At 41.3% G+C, this 18832-nt stretch overlaps 1 protein-coding gene and 1 pseudogene across 3 annotated transcripts in view; one reads left to right on the top strand and one right to left on the bottom strand.

The window, feature by feature from the left end:
• Window positions 1–18832, bottom strand: part of CPEB3 (cytoplasmic polyadenylation element binding protein 3) — a 256201-nt gene that overhangs the window by 212517 nt on the left and 24852 nt on the right. The window lies entirely within an intron of this gene.
• On the top strand, window positions 17154–17706 carry LOC104676495 (annotated as a pseudogene). Its single transcript, XR_749921.2, has one exon. The product of XR_749921.2 is annotated as a mitochondrial import inner membrane translocase subunit TIM14 pseudogene (transcript).

Genomic DNA, 18832 nt, shown 5'->3' with positions numbered 1-18832 from the left:
CCACCACACCCGGCTAATTTTTTGTAATTTTAGTAGAGACAGGGTTTCATCATGTTAGTCAGGAGTGTCTTGATCTCCTGACCTCATGATCCACCCGCTTCGGCCTCCCAAAGTGCTGGGATTACAGGCGTGAGCCACCAGGCCTGGCCTAGGATGTCAACTTTTAATCAGTAAGGTAGAAATTTTTAAGTTATTACTTTCAAAGTTATGACTTGAAATGGTTTCTCTGGGTATTTATTAATCCACCTGACTCCAAGTGCAGGTCTATTAATATGCAGAATAGACAAAAATAAACTTTGGCTCTAACCCTTGTTAAACTATAATTAACACTGCCCATACTTAATGGGATTGTATTGTATTAAAAAATAAACTAATCTCTGCTCTTTTTTTTTCTTCCCTAAAATGAGCCTCAAATCTAAAAAGAAAATGACTCGAACATAAACACCAAGGTATAAATACATAACAAGAAAAGAAAAAATTATCAGAGAACCCTCAACAAGAACAAAGCCCTTCTCTACCGAAATGTTGTTTTTCCACTTAACCATAAAAGATGTATCTTCTTTTTTATTTTTGTAACAGAGTCTTGTCTATCGCCCAAGGTGGCACAACCTCAGCTAACTGCAACCTCCACCTCCCAGGTTCAAGCAATTCTCCTGCCTCAGCGTCTTGAGTAGTTGGGACTACAGGTGTACACCACCAAGCCTAACTAATTATTTTATTTTCTTTTATCTTTTTATTTGTTTTGAGATGGAGTTTTGCTCTTGTTGCCCAGGCTGGACTGCAGTGGCACGATCTCAGTGCACCACAACCTTTGCCTCCCGGGTTTAAGCGATTCTCCTGCCTCAGCCTCCCAAGTAGCTGGGATTACAGGCATGTGCCACCACGCCTGGCTAATTTTGTATTTTTAATAGAGATGAGGTTTCTCCATGTTGGTCAGGCTGGTGTCGACCTCCCGACTTCAGGTGATTCGCCCACCTTGGCCTCCCAAAGTGCTGGGATTACAGGCTAATTTTTATATTTTAAGTAGTGACAGGGTTTCACCTTGTTTGCCAGCCTGGTCTCGAACTCTTGACCTCAAGAGATCCACCTGCCTCGGCTTCCCAAATGCTGGGATTACAGGTGTGAGCCACTGCACCTAGCCAAAAAAGAGGCACTTTCTGAAATTTTATCTTCAGAGCACAGAACTTCACCAAATCACCGCCCCCACCTCCTCCTTTTTTTTTTTTTTTTATTTTTGCTTTGAGACAGAGTCTCGCTCTGTCACCTAGGCTGGAGTGCAGTGGCGTGATCTTGGCTCACTGCAACCTCTGCCTCACAGCATAAACCCTTTCGAGTAGCCATTAAAGGCTATAAAAATACTTCACAGAGTTAACTCACTGAGATATATAGTTATTCCAGGGTATCTTGCTGGCTTAGTTCCAAACCCCCTACCCCACCAAATGTCAAAATCTACGGATGCTCAAGTAAGTCCCTTATATAAAATGACATACTATTTGCATAAAACCTATACACATCCTCCTGTATACTTTAAATCATCTCTAGATTACTTATAATACCTAATACAATGTAAGTGTTACGTAAATAGTTGTTATACTATATTGTTTAGGGAATAATGACAAAAAAAGTTTGTACATATTCAGTACAAATGCAAGCATTCGCTTTTTTTCCAAATATTTTTGATCTGCAGTTGGTTGAATCAAAGAATATGTGGATATGGAACCCACAGATAAGAAAGGACAACTGTACATGGGTCAAATACATCTTTTTGAGCCTCCTTCCTTCTTTTCCTTCCTACTTACATCCCTAGCACAATGCTTATATGTCCTGGGTAGTTGGTAGGTGCACTGTACATGCTTGCTGAATATATGGATAAATGGATGGATGAATAAAGCATAGTTTTTGTATTACTTAAAACAGCCAGGTTCAAGTAAGTATTAAATTCATTTAGAAGAGCAATTAATTTTCCCTCAGCTGCAAGGATAGGAAGGGGAGTGGTATAAAATAGAAAACCACTTTGGCTTTTATGATGGTCAGTAGTATGTAGACTATTTTATTATCATCATGAAATAACAGACACATACCCCGCCCTTCCACAGAAATTGTTTCTCCAAGATCACAATAGACACTCTGAGCTAAGTACAATGGATGTTTGTCAGTCTATCTTGCTTGACCTTGCAACAACACTGACATAACTGACCACACTTTCTGGATATACAGTCATGCATAGCATTAACAATATTTCAGTCAAACCACATATACAATGGTGGTCCCAAAGATTATAATGAAGCTGAAAAATTCCAATCACTTCCTCACTTTGTAGCTGTCAATGTCATAGTGCAAAAGCATCACTCATGTATTTGTTGTGATACTGGTGTAAACAAAGCCGCTGTGCTGCCAGTTGTATAAAATTATAGCACATAAGGCCGGGTGTGGTGGATCACACCTGTAATTCCAGCACTGTGGGAGGCCGAGGCAGGCGGATCACAAGGTCAGGAGATCAAGACCATCCTGGCCAACATGGTGAAACCCTGTCTCCACTAAACATACAAAAAAATTAGCTGGGCATGGTGGCAAGCGCCTGTAGTCTCAACTACTCAGGAGGCTGAGGCCCAAGAATCTCTTGAACCCTGAAGGCGGAGGTTGCAGTGAGCCGAGATCGTGCCACTGCACTCCAGTCTGGTGACAGAGCGATACTCCATCTCAAAATAAATAAATAAATAAATAAATAAATAAATAAATAAATAAATTATAGCACACACAATTATGTACAGTACAAAATACTTGATATAATTATAATAAATTACTGTTATTGGTTCATGTATTTACTTTTTACCATTATTTTACAGTGTACTCTTTAGTAGAAAGGTGGTGCATGCCTGTAATCCCAACTACTTGGGAGGCTGAGGCAGGAGAATCATTTGAATTTGGGAGGTGGAGGTTGCAGTGAGCTGAGATCATGCCATTGCACTCCAGCCTGGGCCACAGAGCGAGACTCTCTCTCAAAAATAAAAAGAAAAAATAAAAAAGTAAAAAAAAAATTAGAAATTTTAAGAGTTGAAAAAAGTTTACAGAATAAGGGTATAAAAAATATTTTTGGGCCAGGTGTGGTGGCTCATGCCTGTATTCCTAGCACTTTGGGAGGCCGAGGCAGGCAGATTACTTGGGGTCAGGAGTTTGAGACCAGCCTTGGTCAACATGGTGAAACCCTTTCTCTACTAAAAATACCAAAAAAATAGCTGGGCATGGTGGTGGGCACCTGTAGTCCCAGCTACCTGGGAGGCTGAGGCAGGAGAATCACTTGAATTAGGGAGGCGGAGGTTGCAGTGAGCCCAGATCACACCACTGTACTCCAGCCTGGACGACAGAGTGAGACTCCATCTCAAATATATATATATATTTTTTTATATAGCTATACAATGTATTTTTATTTTAAGCTGTTATTACAAGAGTCAAATTTTTTTAAAAAAAGTTTAAAAAGTTAAAAGATTGCAATAAGCTAAGGTCAATTTTCTTGGAGGGGGGTCAATTTATTATTGAAGAAAAGTTCTTTTTAGAAATTTAGTGTAGCCTAAGTGTACAAAGTTTATAGAGTCTACAGTAGTATACAGTAAAATCCTTCACATTCATTTACTGCTCACTCACTGACTCACAGCAGAACAACTTCCATTCCTGCAAGCTCAATTCATGGTAAGTGCCCTATATATGTGTACCTTTTATATATATATATAATACTGGTTTTTGTTTGTTTGTTTATTTGTTTTGAGACAGAGTCTCACTCTGTTGCCCAGGCTAGAGTGCAGTGGCGCAATCACGGCTCACTGCAACCTCCGCCTCCCAGGTTCAAGCAATTCTTGTGCCTCAGCCTCCCAAGTAGCTGGGACTACAGGCACCTGCCACCACACATAGCTAATTTTTTTTGTATTTTTAGTAGAGATGGGGTTTCACTATGTTGCCCAAGTTAGTCTTGAACTCCTGAGCTCAGACAATCCGCTCGCCTCAGCCTCCCAAAATGCTAAGATTACAGGCATGAGCCACCATGCCCAGCCTATACTGTATTTTTACTATACCCTTCTGAAGTTTAGATATACAAATACCTACCATTGTGTTACAACTGCCTACAGCATTCTGTAGGGTAACATGCTGTACAGGTTTCTAGGCTAGAAGCAAAAGGCTGTACTATGTAGCCTATGTGTGTAGTAGGCTATACCATCTAGGTTTGTGTAAGTACACTTTATGACAACTGACACAACAACAAAATCACCTAACAATGCATTTCTCAGAAAGTATCCCCTTTGTCGGTAAGCAACACATGACTGTACCTTCTTCCCTTTTCCTCCTTCCTTCATGCTGTCCTTTCTTGGTTTTCTAACATGTGGGGTTGTACACTCTCTCTCTCTCTGTCTTCTTTGCTAACTGACTTTAAATACTGAGTTCCTCCGGACTTCATCCCAGGCCCTCTTCTCATCCTACATGAGTTGCTTTCCCAACTATAAAGAAAAAACCAAGCTTATCTTATTGACAGCTATATTTGCAACACCTATCACTGTGCCTACCACATAAGAAATAGGAATTCAGTAAATATTTGTTGAATTTAAATTAAATTTATATACGAAGGGCCAAAAATGTCAAGGTAATCTAGGTGGCAACAAACAAACCTAGAGGACTTATCAGATATCAAGACCTGTAGGTGTGGTTATTGGAACAGGATAAGCAAATAAACAGAACAAAATTAAAAGTCTAGAAATAGGTGGATCTATGTATGAGCCCCAGAATTCCAAAAACAGTAACAGTAATGAAAAGATGATGCCGTAACAAAAAGATGGTCTTTTCAATAAAGGGTATTGGAGTCAACTGAATATCCATATAGCAAAAAAGAGACCTTTTCACTTACAAAACCATATACAAAAATCAATTCCAGATGGATTGTAGGCCTAATTGTAAAATATAAACAAAAAGCCCTTAAAAGAAAACCTGGGAGAATCAACAATTTCTTAAACAGGTCACATCCTGGAATGGGACACCATTAGAAAGAAAAAAAGGCCGGGTGTGGTGGTGGGTGCCTATAATCCCAGCTACTCAGGAGACTGAGGCATGAGAATAGCTTGAACCCAGGAGGCAGAGGTTGCAGTGAGCCGAGATCACGCCACTGCACTCCAGCCTGGGCGACAGAGCGAGACTCCATCTCAAAAAGAAAAAAAAAAAAAGAAGTCACAAAACCAGTAACCATAAGTAAGACAGTATTAGAATAAAAACTCACAGAATGGGAGAAAATATATGCTCTCTCTCTATATATATATATATATTTTCAACAAAAGACTTGTAACCAGAATATATAAAGGACTCCTACAAATCAATAAGAGTAAATATCCTCCCAAGAATAGGCAAAAGACTTCACCAAAAGATATTCAAATGACCAAAAAGCATATGAAAAGGTACTCTACCCCACTAATCAACAAAAACAAAAAAAGGCAGAATAAAACCAGAGTGGCTAAAACTGGAAAAGGCAGACAATACCAAGCATTAGGATGGGAGAAACCCCCTCTTTTTTTAAGCAACCCATTTTTCAAACAATGCTGGTGAAAGCATAATTTGGTATAACTATACAATCACAATGCAAAATCATTTAGCAGTATCTATTAAAGCTAAACATTCACAAACCTTATGACCCAGCAATTTAGCCTCTAGATACACACCCAATAGAAATGCAGACATGTTCATCAAAAGATATATTCGAAGCAGCATTACTCATAATAGCTAAACCTGAAAACAACCCATATATCCATCTATAATAAATGGATAAATAAATTTGTGAGGGACTCATATAATGGAATATGATAAGGCAAAGATAATGAATAGATGCCAACATTCTTTATTTTTATTTTTATTTTCTGTAGCTGGGACTACAGGTGCCTGCCACCATGCCTGGCTAATTTTTGTATGTTTTTGTAGAGATGAGGGTTTTGCCATGTTACCGAGGCTCATCTCAAATTCCTGAGTTCAAGTGATCCTCCCACCTCGGCCTCCCAAAGTACTGAGATTACATGCGTGAGCCACTGTGCCTGGCCTGATTCCACCTGTATAAAACAGCATGCATAAATTGCATGAATGCAATGCTGAGTGAAATGCCTGATGCAAAAAAATATACACATATATACTATATGATTCCACTTAAAGTTCCTTTTTTTTTTTGAGACAAGGTCTCGCTCTGTTGCCTAGGCTGGAGTGCAGCGGTGTGACGACAGCTCACGGCAACCTCCAACTTAAAGTTATAATAAAACTAATTTATGGCATTAGAAGTCAAGATAGTAATCACCTTTACAGGGAAATAATGATTGCTAGGGAATCAAAACAAAAGGAGACTTCAGTAATCCTGGTGACATATTTATTCTGTTTGTTGAACTGGGTGTTCACTTTGAAAATTCAGAAAATTAGGCTGGGCACAGTAGCTCACACCTGTAATCCCAGCACTTTGGGAGGCCGAGGCAGGCAGATCACAAGGTCAAGAGATAGAGACCATCCTGGCCAACATGGTGAAATGCCATCTCTACTAAAAATACAAAAATTATCCAGGCGTGGTGGTGCACGCCTGTTGTCCCAGCTACTCAGGAGGCTGAGGCAGGAGAACTGCTTGAACTCAGGAGGTGGAGGTTGCAGTGAGCCGAGATCGCGCCACCACACTGCAGCCTGGCAAGAGAGCAAGACTGTCTCAAAACAAAAAAGAAAAGAAAAGAAAATTCAGAAAACTAAACACTTATTTTTTGTGTAATTTTCTGTACATGTTATACAGCACTTCCATAAAGTTTACAAAGACACAAATAGAAAAATGAGCCAGGCATGGTGGCATGTGACTATAGTCACAGCTACTTCAGAGGCTGAGGTGGAATCGCCACCTAACACCAGGAAGTTTGAGGCTGCAGTGAGCTGTGATTGTGCCACTGCACTACAGCCTGGGTGACAGTGAGACTCTGCCTCAAAAAATTTTATTAAAGTTTACAAAACACATATTTGTAAAGGTAAAGAGAAAAAAATAGTACGATCTGGCCAAATAGGAGAGAGAGCCTTAAGTCTGTGTCATCTAAGCTAAGGAAATAAACTAGGGATTCCCTATGTGCCAGGCCTGTACTAGAGGCACTAAACGTAAAGATTTGTGTTTGAAAAGACTCAAAATTCTGTGGCCAGGCATGGTAGCTTATGCCTGTAATCCCAGCACTTTGGGAGGCTGAAGTAGGAGAATCACTTGAGCCCAACAGCCTAGGCAATATAGTGAGACCTTATCTCTACAAAAAATTTAAAAATTAGCTGAGCATGGTGATGTGCACCTGTGGTCCCAGGTATTCAGGAGGCTAAGGTGGGAGGACTGCTTGAGCCCAGGAAGTTGAGGCTGCAGTGAGCCATTGATTGTGTCAATGCACCCCAGCCTGGGCAACAGAGTGAGACCCTGCCTTAAAAAAAAAAAAAAAAAAAAAAAAAAAAAAAAAAAAAAAAAAAAAAAAAAAAGATGCAAAGTTCCTTGACTACAAAGAGCTCACAGTGTAAGAAAAGAAAAATTCAAATAACTTTGGTCAATTATTCGATATTCCCTAGGTAACCTAGAAAGCTTTTAAAATTGTTAAAAGCTAAGGCAATTCACATGCAGGAAACTGCAGGAAGTCCACATCTTCTGAGTGAGGATCTGTTAAGTAATTCCAGACATGACTAAGTTTGAGAACAGAAGAGGAAAGGGAGCAGAAAGGTAGCCAGGTGAGCCAGATGTGGCTTAGTGGACAATATGTAGAGCACCTTGGGTTTTTTTATGTTTCTCACCTCTCTGTTAGTCTTGGGTTAATTTGTTTCATTCATTCCATAATTTTATGAAGGGCCTCCTGGCCATGAAGTAGCAATTCCAATTTTACCTCCCTTTTTTATAGAGTTTGTCTGTAACATTTTTCTTTTTATAGAGACAGAGTCTTGCTCAGTCACCCACGCCAGAGTTAAGTGGCATGATCATAGCCCTCACTGTAGCCTTGATCTCCTTGGCTCAAGAGATTCCCCCACCTCAGTCTCCCAAGTACCTAGGACCACCAGCATATACCACCACACCCAGCTAATTTTTCTTTCACCCACGCCAGAGTTCGGTGGCATAATCATAGCCCTCACTGTAGCCTTAATCTCCTTGGCTCAAGAGATCCTCCCACCTCAGTCTCCCAAGTACCTAGGACCACCGGCATATACCACCACACCCAGCTAATTTTTCTTTCCCTTTTCCTTACTTTTATTTTATTTTATTTTTATTTGTTTGTTTATTTTATTTATTTATTTATTTATTTTCTGGCAATAGAGTGCTGCCACATCGCCCAGGCTGGTCTCAAATGCCTGGCCTCCAGTTATTCTCCTGCCTTGGCCTCCCAAAGTGTTGGGATTAAAGGCATGAGCTGCTGTACCAGGTTCTCTTGTCTGTAACTCCGAAGAGAATATGGAGGCTATTAGGTAGTAATGTCTCCTATTTCCCCATTGCCCACCAACAAGCCCTCCCTTACAAACTTATCTGTATTCCCTTCCATATTCCCTTTCCTTTCTCAGAGGAAGCTGAGTCTCCCTACAAGACCACAATTAATCCCTCCATCTGTGGTCTAGAACCCATTCCTTCTAGCTTCCTTGAGACCTAGCTAATTAGTTTAGTTATTCCCAACTCTCTCATTCCCATTCCTGGCAGGCTATTTGAAAGAAACCTCTAGGTCTTAGTTAACTTCCTTACTTCCAGTTAACTCCCCAACTTACTGCAGTCTGGCTTCTGCCCCTACCATTCTACATAAATCACTCTTGGTACTGACCTTACCAAAGTCACCAATGACCAACTCATACTTTTCAAGTCCTATTTTATTTGTGCATTCTTCGTAAAACACTTCTGATAAAAACAATTATAAGATGCCTCCCCAAGATTCCAGGCTAGAAGCTAAAAAGGAACCTAAATCCTATAACTGCAATTCTTCCAACAACAAGAAGGCACTTGAAGAAGGATTTCTCCCAAGAGCTTCTAGATGAGAACTCAGCCTGGCCACCATCTTAATTTCAGCTGATTAACACCCTGAACAAAGAACCTAACCATGGTGCACCACACGTCTGACCTACGGAACTGTTAATAAATGTTGTTTTAAGCCATTAAACTTGTGATGATTTGTTACACAACAGTAGCAAACTAATACAACACTATTCCATTTTCATTTAAGATACTGCTCTCCTGTATCTTTACTTATCTCTTAATGTTTCTTCTCAATCTTCTGCCCCCTAAATACAGTCTCTCCCAGGCTTTTCCTAATTCTGCACACTCTCCTTAATCAATGTTATATTCATAAAGTTCACCACTATTTAGGTCTCCGGATGAAATGTTTTTACTAAGCTACAGACCGCTATTTAACTATTTCTCTATCAGAGGATCCTATTAGCACCTCTTCTCCCATACATTTGCTTGCACATTTATATTTGGTTAACTTATCCTACTTAATGGCACCTCCATCAATGTAGTCACACAAGTTAGGAACCTGGACATGATTCTTCCCCTTCTCCCTGAGAGACAAGTCTAACTGGTTGATAAAACTTATTAATCCTGCCTCCTAAATTTCTGACTGACATCCCCTCATCTTCATTCACAACCAGTATAATACTGTACCTGAACTTCAGCAGTGATCTCCTAATGTCTCTCATCTAGTATTCTTCCAAATGTGGCCTCCATACTAAATCCTGAGTAATCATCCAAACATAGTTTTACCATGTTATGCCCCTTCCTAAAACTCTCTAATAACTTTTCCCTTACCATGAGGATAAAATACAAACCTCTTTGTTTATTTTTGTTGTTGTTGTTGTTTTGTTTTTTGTTTTTGAGACAATCTCACTCTGCTGCCCGGCTGGAGTGCAGTGGCGCATCTCGGCTCACTGCAACCTCCGTCTCCCGGGTTCAAGTGATTCTCCTGCCTCAGCCTCCTGAGTAGCTGGGACTACAGGTGTGTGCCACCATACCCAGCTAATTTTTGTATTTTTAGTAGATGGGGTTTCACCATGTTGGCCAGGATGATCTCGATCTCTTGATCTCGTGATCCGTCCACCTCAGCCTCTCAAAGTACTGGGATTACAGGCATGAGCCACTGTGTCCAGCCCAAACTTAACTCTTCTACACGTACTCTTCCCAGTCATGCCAACCTAACTCAAATGTCCATTCTTTGAAGCTTTCCTTGACCATGTAAGCAGAACTGCTGATTCCTTCCTTTATACAACTTTGTAATATACATATATCTCTATTACAGTATTTATTCTTCATATTTCAGCGTAATTATTTGTTTACACATCTGCCTTTCCTAGAAGACCTGCAGGGTTGGGACTATATTCATCTTTGTAACCCAGGTACTGGGCCTCAAACATAGAGATGCTGGATAAAAGTTTGTTTATCAAATCAAAGAACAGATACCTTTTATCCCAATTTGTTGAAATGTCAAGCACTTCTTTAACATTAGACAAAGAGAAGTTATATGGATTCTATTGCCATAAAATGTGTTCCAAAAACCCTATGCTTAATAATACAAAGTTCAATGTTTACGAAGACATTCCATATTGAAATTCAGTATAATTTACCTTTCTTCTGTTGGAGGATATTTAATTTGTCTCCAAGTTTTCACTATTTTCCAAACTGATTGTTTCCTTGAGCCATATTTCTAAAGAAGAAATTGCTCAATTGGAAGGCATAACATTGTTTTTGATACATATTAACAAATTATTTTATTGTATTTATTTATTTTTTATTATTTTTATTTTTATTTATTTATTTATTTACTTATTTTGAGGCAGGGTCCCTGTCTCCCAGGCTGGAGTGCAGTGGCACCATCAGAGCTCACTGCAGCCTCAACCTCGCAGACTCAAGGGATCCTCCTGCCTCAGTCCCCCAAGCAGCTGGGATTATACACTTGGGCCACCACACCCAGCTAATTTTTTGTATTTGTAGTACAGATAGAGTTTTGCCATGTTGCCCAGGCTGGTTTCAAACTCCTGGGCTCAAGCAATCCTCCTGTCTTGACCTCCCAAAGTGCTGGGATTACAGGCGTGAACCACCTTGCCAAAAATTTGCTTTAGAAAGCTTGCAGCAGTTTACACTTCCATTGGAAATTAGCTTCTATATAAAAACAACGTATAAAGAGTATTAAAAAACAGAATCTGGTTCCTGATAATGTAATAATGTAGAAAAGGACCTCAACTCTTTTTTTTTTTGAGACAGTTTCACTCCTGTCATCCAGGCTGGAGTGCAGCGGTGCAATCTCGGCTCACTGAAACCTCTGCCTCCTGGGTTCAAGCGATTCTCCTGCCTCAGCCTCCTGAGTAGCTGGGATCACAGGCGCCCACCACCAAGCCCAGCTAATTTTTGTATTTTCAGTAGAGATGGGGTTTCCCCATGTTGGCCAGGCTGGTCTCGAACTCCTGACCTCAGGTGATCCGCCCACCTCAGCCTACCAAAGTGCTGGGATTACAGGCGTGAGCCATCGTGCCCAGTCTCTCAACTCTTTCAATATGCCAAATAATATTAAGTCCCTTTTAACATCCTAATTTTTTTTTTTTTTTCTTTTTTTCTGAGACCAAGTCTTGCTCTGTCACCCAGGCTGGAGTGCAATGGTATGCCATCTCGGCTCACTGCAACCTCCGCCTCCCGGGTTCACGCGATTATCCTGCCTCAGCCTCCTGAGTAGCTGGGATTAAAGGTGCCTACCACCACGCCTAGCTAATTTTTGTATTTTTAGTAGAGATGGGATTTTGTCATGTTGGCCAGGCTGGTCTTGAACTCCTGACCTCAGGTGATTCACCCTCCTCAGCCTCCCAAAGTGCTGGGATTATAGGCATGAGCCACCATGCCTGGCCAACGTCCTAATATATTTAATACTTTGTCATTCTTCTTCATCATACCATCATATGATAATGAAATAGTGCAGATAAATTAAATACTTATAGCTGATGTTTATTAGCTGTAGATTCCTTTTCAGAATATGACACAAGTATATACACGTGTGTGTATTCCATAGGAATAGGAGAAAAAGATAAGCAGCCTTCATCTATGCTCAGTTTCCAGACTTCAATTATATTTTTTGAACTAATATTTATATATATATTTTATGTACTTGTGTTCATCTTAGGTCAAAAAATGTTCACTAGATATTTTATATACATATATATATATATATATACACACACACATATATATATATTTTTTGAAGAGTCTCTTGACTCAGCCTCCTGAGTAGCTGGAACTACAGGTGCTCGCCACCATGCTCAGATAATTTTTTTGTATTTTTAGTAGAGATGTTAGCCATGTTAGCCAGGATGGTCTCGATCTCTTGACCTCGTGATTCGCCTGCCTCAGCCTCCCAAAGTGCTGGGATTACAGGCACAAGCCACCACCTGGCCCTTTCTTTCCTTTTTTTTTTTTTTTTATTTTGAGACAGAGTCTCACTCTGTTACCCAGGGTGGAGTGCAGTGGCGCAATCTCGGCTCACTGCAACCTCTACCTCCCGGGTTCAAGCAATTCTCCTGCCTCAGATTCCTGAGTAGTGGGGATTACAGGTACAAACCACCATACCTGGCTGATTTTTGTATTTTTAGTAGACATGGGGTTTCACCATGTTGGCCAGGCTGGTCTTAAACTCCTGACCTCAAGTGATTCACCAGCCTCAGCCTCCCAAAGTACTGGGATTACAGGTATGAGTAACCACGCCCAGCCATTCTGTCATTTCTTTAGAGCCCTGCTCAAACCCTACCTCCTAACAATATCATCTATGGCCGGGCGTGGTGGCTCACGTGAGACCAGCCTAACCAACATGGAGAAATCCCGTCTCTACTAAAAATACAAAATTAGCGAGGCGTGGTGGCACATGCCTGTAATCCCAGCTACTAGGGAGGATGAGGCAGGAGAATCACTTGAACCCAGGAGTTGGAGGTTGCAGTGAGCCGAGATCATGCCATTGCACTCCAGCCTAGTTAAGAAGAGTGAAACTCCGTTTCAAAATAGACATATATATCATCTATCTGTACCACATATTCATTGCTTTACATTTCTGTTTACCTGTTCTGGCATATAATTACGTTAATTCCCAAACTAGAACTCTAAGTTTCTCGAGGCCAGGCACTGCAACTTATCTTTTTTTCTTTCTCAGAGCCAGTATAATATCTTGCATAGAGCTTAGTAACAACTGCAGCTAATGTTTATGTGGCAAATACTGATACAATGCTAGGTACTTTCCACATATTAATTCATTTAACCCACACAATAAATCTATGAGGTAAACACTGTTCCTGTCCCCAGATGCAGATGATAAAACATAAACTTAAGTGACTTACCTGCCCACTGTCACAAAACTCGTGGCAGAACTAGGACCTAATTTCAGTTCTGCTTGACTCTACAGCTGTCTTTTGGCTCCTCACACAAGCAAGTCCTCTTGTCCTACTTGATCCATGAAGCCCAGGAGATAGCTTGGACTCCAAAGGTGTGTTAAGAGGGCAAACTGTGATTCAGCAACTTTTCTTTCTCCCACTGACACAAAGCTTTTATGTAATGACCTTTCCCTGAAAACCAGACATAAGCTCTAACCAAATAATTCTGAATTCCACTGATGGGCAAGACCCAGTCTTACTGCAGGGTATCCTAAAATCATATGTCTTCTGGCAGGGCGTGGTGGCTCCTGCCTGTACAATCCCAGCACTTTGGGAGGCAGAGGCGGGCAGATTACCTGAGGTCAGGAGTTTGAGACCAGCCTGACCAATATGATGAAACCCCATCTCTACTAAAAATACAAAAATTAGCCAGGTGTGATGGCATGCACCTGTAATCTCAGCTACTCAGGAGGTGAGACAGGAGAATCACTTGAACCCGGGAAGCAGAGTTTGCAGTGAGCCAAGATCACACCACTGCACTCCAGCCTGGGCAACAAGAGCAAAACTCCATCTCAAAATAATAATCATCATCATCATCATCATCATCATTTGTCTTCAAGATAATTTCTTGACTATTTGTTTTTTTTTCTTCTTCTTTTTGAGACTGAGTCCTGCTCTGTTGCCCAAGCTGGAGTGCAATGGCGCACTATCTCGGCTCACTCTACCTCCTGGGCTCAAGCAATTATCCTGCTTCAGCCTCTCGAGTAGCTGGGATTGCAGGCACACACCACCACACCTAGCTAATTTTTGTATTTTCAGTAAAGATGGGGTTTCGCCATGTTGGCCAGGCTGGTCTCAAACTCCTGACCTCAGGTGATCCACCCACCTCAGCCTCCCAAAGTGCTGGGATTACAAGCGTGAGCCACTGCGCCTGGCCAGTTGACTGTTTTTAAGATGATTATTCATCAAAAGTACTAATTTTAGTCTTCAGAGATCCAGTGAGCAAGGCTGGTCCAGGCTTGAAGTAATGGAGAAAACCTTTGTTTGCTACAACCTCTACTTTAACAGCCAGCAGCTAGTAGGTTCTGTACAAGCTGATGAGTCACAGGGACTATCAGGAAAAAAAAAAAAGGGCAAGAGTCAATATGTCTACGCAGGTTGCCCTTGGATTCTAGTATCTGAAACCAAGTAGTATTTGTGTAATATCAGTGTCTTACATTCACAGAGGCATTAGACTTTATCTAACTCCTTCACCTTTATTATCTCACTTGATGCTAACAGCCCTGTGCAGTGAAGACAGTATAGACAGGACCTTCACATTCACTTCTGCAGATTGTTCAGTGTGCCAGAAGGCTAGCCAAGAAGGCTAGTGAAGATGGAAATTTAGAGCATGCTCTTCTCACCAAGTTCATAAACCTTACTGTAAAGCTGCATGTGTCCAAAGGAAGGGGTCCCTTTTTCTGGTTTTTTTTTTTTTTTTTTTTTTGGGACAGAGTCTCGCTCTGCGCTTAGGCTGGAGTACAATGGCGTGATCTCAGCTCACTGTAACCTCTACCTCCTGGGTTCAAGGAATTCTTCTGCCTCAGCCTCCCAAGTAGCTGGGATTACAGGTGCCCACCACGACGTCTGGCTGTATTTTTAGTAGAGACAGGGTTTCACTATGTTGGCCAGGCTGGTCTCGAACTCCTGACCTCAGGTGATCCACCCACCTCAGCATCCTAAAGTGGTGGGATTATAGGCGTGAGCCACCACACCTAGCCTCTTTTTTCCGAATTTCTACAAAGGGACTATGTGAGCAGGCGACAGCACTTAGGATGACTGTTGGGATCCCTATCTTAAAGATGTGAAAATCCAGGCTCAGAGATGTTACAAGACACAACTAATAAGTGGTGAGTCCAAGATTAGAATTCAGGTCTTCCAATTCATTAGGAAGCAAGCCTTTTCAACTATACTACAAGAAGTCTCCCAATGGTTCAATTTAGTATGTGCTATTTCTGTCTTGTCGTGTTGCAGACTGGTATCCTCAGCCCCTTGCTCTAACCAACTGAAGCAAAATCTACAGGTTTTTGGCATAGCTGTAATCTGAAGTCATATCTATTCTCTTCTTGAGGAAGCTGAGAAATAGATATGTGTGCCAACTGTCCTAAAAGAGATACTTTAATCTCCTACCACTTTTGAAAAAATAAATTAGACCACTTGCCCTAATGCTGCTAACAGATCATGATATCATCACAGTAACAGGTATTAACATTATATTATGGAGGTGAAGTGTAAAAAGGACATGGGATATAAAATCTAATTATCTAAATGCAGATACTAGCACTACCACTTACTAGCTGCCTGTCCCTAGGTGATTAACAATAACCAATATTTATTGAACTCATATTAGTTGCAATGATGTGTACTTTATTTACATGAAGAATAATTTTGTACAACTCTAAGAGTTAAGTACCTGCATCATCCCCATTTCACAGACGAGGATTCTGAGGCTAAAGTAACTTGTCCTGGGCTATAATGTTGGCAAGTAGAGAAGACAGGATTCCAACCCAGGCAATCTAGCTCTAAAACCCATGTTTGGCCGGGCGCGGTGGCTCGCGCCTGTAATCTCAGCACTTTGGGAGGCCAAGGCCAGTGGATCACGAGGTCAGGAGATTGAGACCATCCTGGCTAACATGGTGAAACCCCATCTCTACTAAAAATACAAAAAATTAGCCAGGCGTGGTGGCAGGCGCCTGTAGTCCCAGCTACTCGGGAGGCTGAGGCGGGAGAATGGCGTGAATCCGGGAGGCGGAGCTTGCTTAAGCCCAGGAGTTCAAGACCAGCCTGGGCAACAGAGAGAGATCTTATGTTTTTTAAAATTAAAAAAAAATAAGTAAATAAATAAATAAATAAAACTCATGTTCTCAATTTCTCAGTCTTTGTTTCCTCTGGAATAAAATGGAGATAACATTAACAGCTGCCTAAATAATTAAAATCATATAAGTGTGCATTAAAGCATCTTTTTTTTTTTTTTTTTTTTTGAGACAGGGTCTTCTTATTCCTGTATCCCAGCAGGGAGTATAGCAGCATGATCGTGGCTCATTGCAGTCTTGACTCCAAGGCTCAAGAAAAAAAAAATCCTCCTGCCTTTTTTGTTTGTAGGGACAAAGTCTCACTAGGTTGTTCAGGCTGGTCTCAAATTCCTGGGCTCAAGTAGTCCTCCTGCCTCAGCCTCCCAAAATGCTGGGACTATAGGCGTGAGCCATAGCACCCAGCCAAAAGCATTTTTTTGTTGTTGTTGGAGACAGTCTCGCTCCATAGCCCAGGCTGGAGTGCAATGACTCGATCTAGACTCACTGCAACATTCGCCTCCCAGGTTCAAGCAATTCTCATGCCTCAGCCCCCGGAGTAGCTGGGATTACAGGCATGTACCATCACACCTGGCAAATTTTTGTATTTCTAGTAGAGACAGGGTTTCGCCATGTTGGCCAGGCTGGTCTCGAACTCCTGGCCTCAAGTGATCCACGCAACTTGGCCTCCCAAAGTGTTGGGATTACAGGCGTGAGCCACTGTGCCCAGCCCAATAAAGCATTTTTAATAAACTGTAAAGCAGTAAAGGTCAATGTATGAAATCCAAAGCTAATACTGACATGTGGATGAGATTGTCCAGTAGATGGGATGGTCTAGAATCTACACCTAAGTATAGATTTTCTTCTCTCTTTCCCACTTAATGTCAGGAGTCAAATTAGTTGTGTTAATCCCATGTTTCTAGAAAAACAATGATCTTGGTGCTTGAGGTTGGGGGTTGCGTCGCTCTCTGGTAAAGGCGTGCAGGTGTTGGCCGCGCCCTCTGAGCTGGGATGAGCCGTGCTCCCGGTGGAAGCAAGGGAGTGCAGCCGGAGCCATGGCCAGTACAGTGGTAGCAGTTGGACTGACCATTGCTGCTGCAGGATTTGCAGGCCGTTATGTTTTGCAAGCCATGAAGCATATGGAGCCTCAAGTAAAACAAGTTTTTCGAAGCCTACCAAAATCTGCCTTCAGTGGTGGCTATTATAGAGGTGGGTTTGAACCCAAAATGACAAAACGGGAAGCAGCATTAATACTAGGTGTAAGCCCTACTGCCAATAAAGGGAAAATAAGAGATGCTCATCGACGAATTATGCTTTTAAATCATTCTGACAAAGGAGGATCTCCTTATATAGCAGCCAAAATCAATGAAGCTAAAGATTTACTAGAAGGTCAAGCTAAAAAATGAAGTAAATGTATGATGAATTTTTAAGTTCATATTAGTTTATGTATATGAGTACTAAGTTTTTATAATAAAATGCCTCAGAGCTACAATTTAAAAAAAAAAGAAAAACAATGATCTTGCTACGCAGGTATTTCTTATCCCACCTCTTCCTATATCCTGTTTCCTGCTTATAAAAGAAAAATATACAGTGGGACATATTCTTAAACACCCACAGGATGCCAATTTTTAAAAAAATATTCTGTAGAGTTGGGGTCTTGTTATGTTGCCCAGGCTGGTCTCAAACTCCTGGTCGTAAGGGGTCCTCCCTGTTGGCCTCCCAAAGCACAAGAATTACATGCATGAGCCACTGCACCTAGCCAGATTTTAAAATTAGTTTTAAAAATTTGTGTATTGAGAGAATTTCCTCATCATCTGGTGATGATGTTTACACTAACTAGCATTCCCTGATCATTTAGTCTATGTAGGCATCTAGATAAGAATTTTACATGTCTTATCAGTTAATCCTCATAATAATCCTAAAAGATGTAAGCTATCATTCTTCTCATTTTTCAGATAAGGAATCTTAGAAATGATCAATAATGGCTGGTCACGGTGACTCACGCCTATAATCCCAGCACTTTGGGAGGCTGAGGTGGGCAGATCACCGGAGGTCAGGAGTTCAAGACCAGCCTGGCCAAGATGGCAAAACCCCGTCTCTACAAAAATATAAAAATTAGCTGGGCATGGTGGTGCATGCCTGCAATCCCAGCTACTCAGAAAGCTAAGGTGGGAGAACCACTTGAACCTGGGAGACTGGGAGGCGGAGGTTGCAGTAAGCTGAGGTCACACCACTGAACTCCAGCCTGGGGGACAGAGTGAGACTCCATCTCAAAAACAAAAAAAAAAAGATTAATAATTTACCCAAGGTGACATAACTAGTAGGTGAATAAATTCAGGTCTATTTTTATTCCGAGGCTTAACTGTTATCCCTCACCAACAGCCACACCCAGGCATAACTGGGAATAACATCAGTGCCTACATTTTCTTTACATACAATCAGGCCTCTGCCTTCAGGTGTTTCTTCCTTTGGTGATCATATTTTTTCTCAATCAAAAGTCAGGCTTAGCCGGGCATGGTGGCATAAGCCTGTACTCTCACCTACTCAGGAGGCTGAGGCACAAGAATCACCTGAACCCAGGAGGCAGAGGTTGCAGTAAGCCAAGATCACACCACTGCACTCCA

Source organism: Rhinopithecus roxellana, chromosome 11, assembly GCF_007565055.1.
Source record: "Rhinopithecus roxellana isolate Shanxi Qingling chromosome 11, ASM756505v1, whole genome shotgun sequence".
Taxonomy (NCBI): Eukaryota; Metazoa; Chordata; class Mammalia; order Primates; family Cercopithecidae; genus Rhinopithecus; species Rhinopithecus roxellana.
This window is presented reverse-complemented; position numbering and strand designations above follow the sequence as displayed.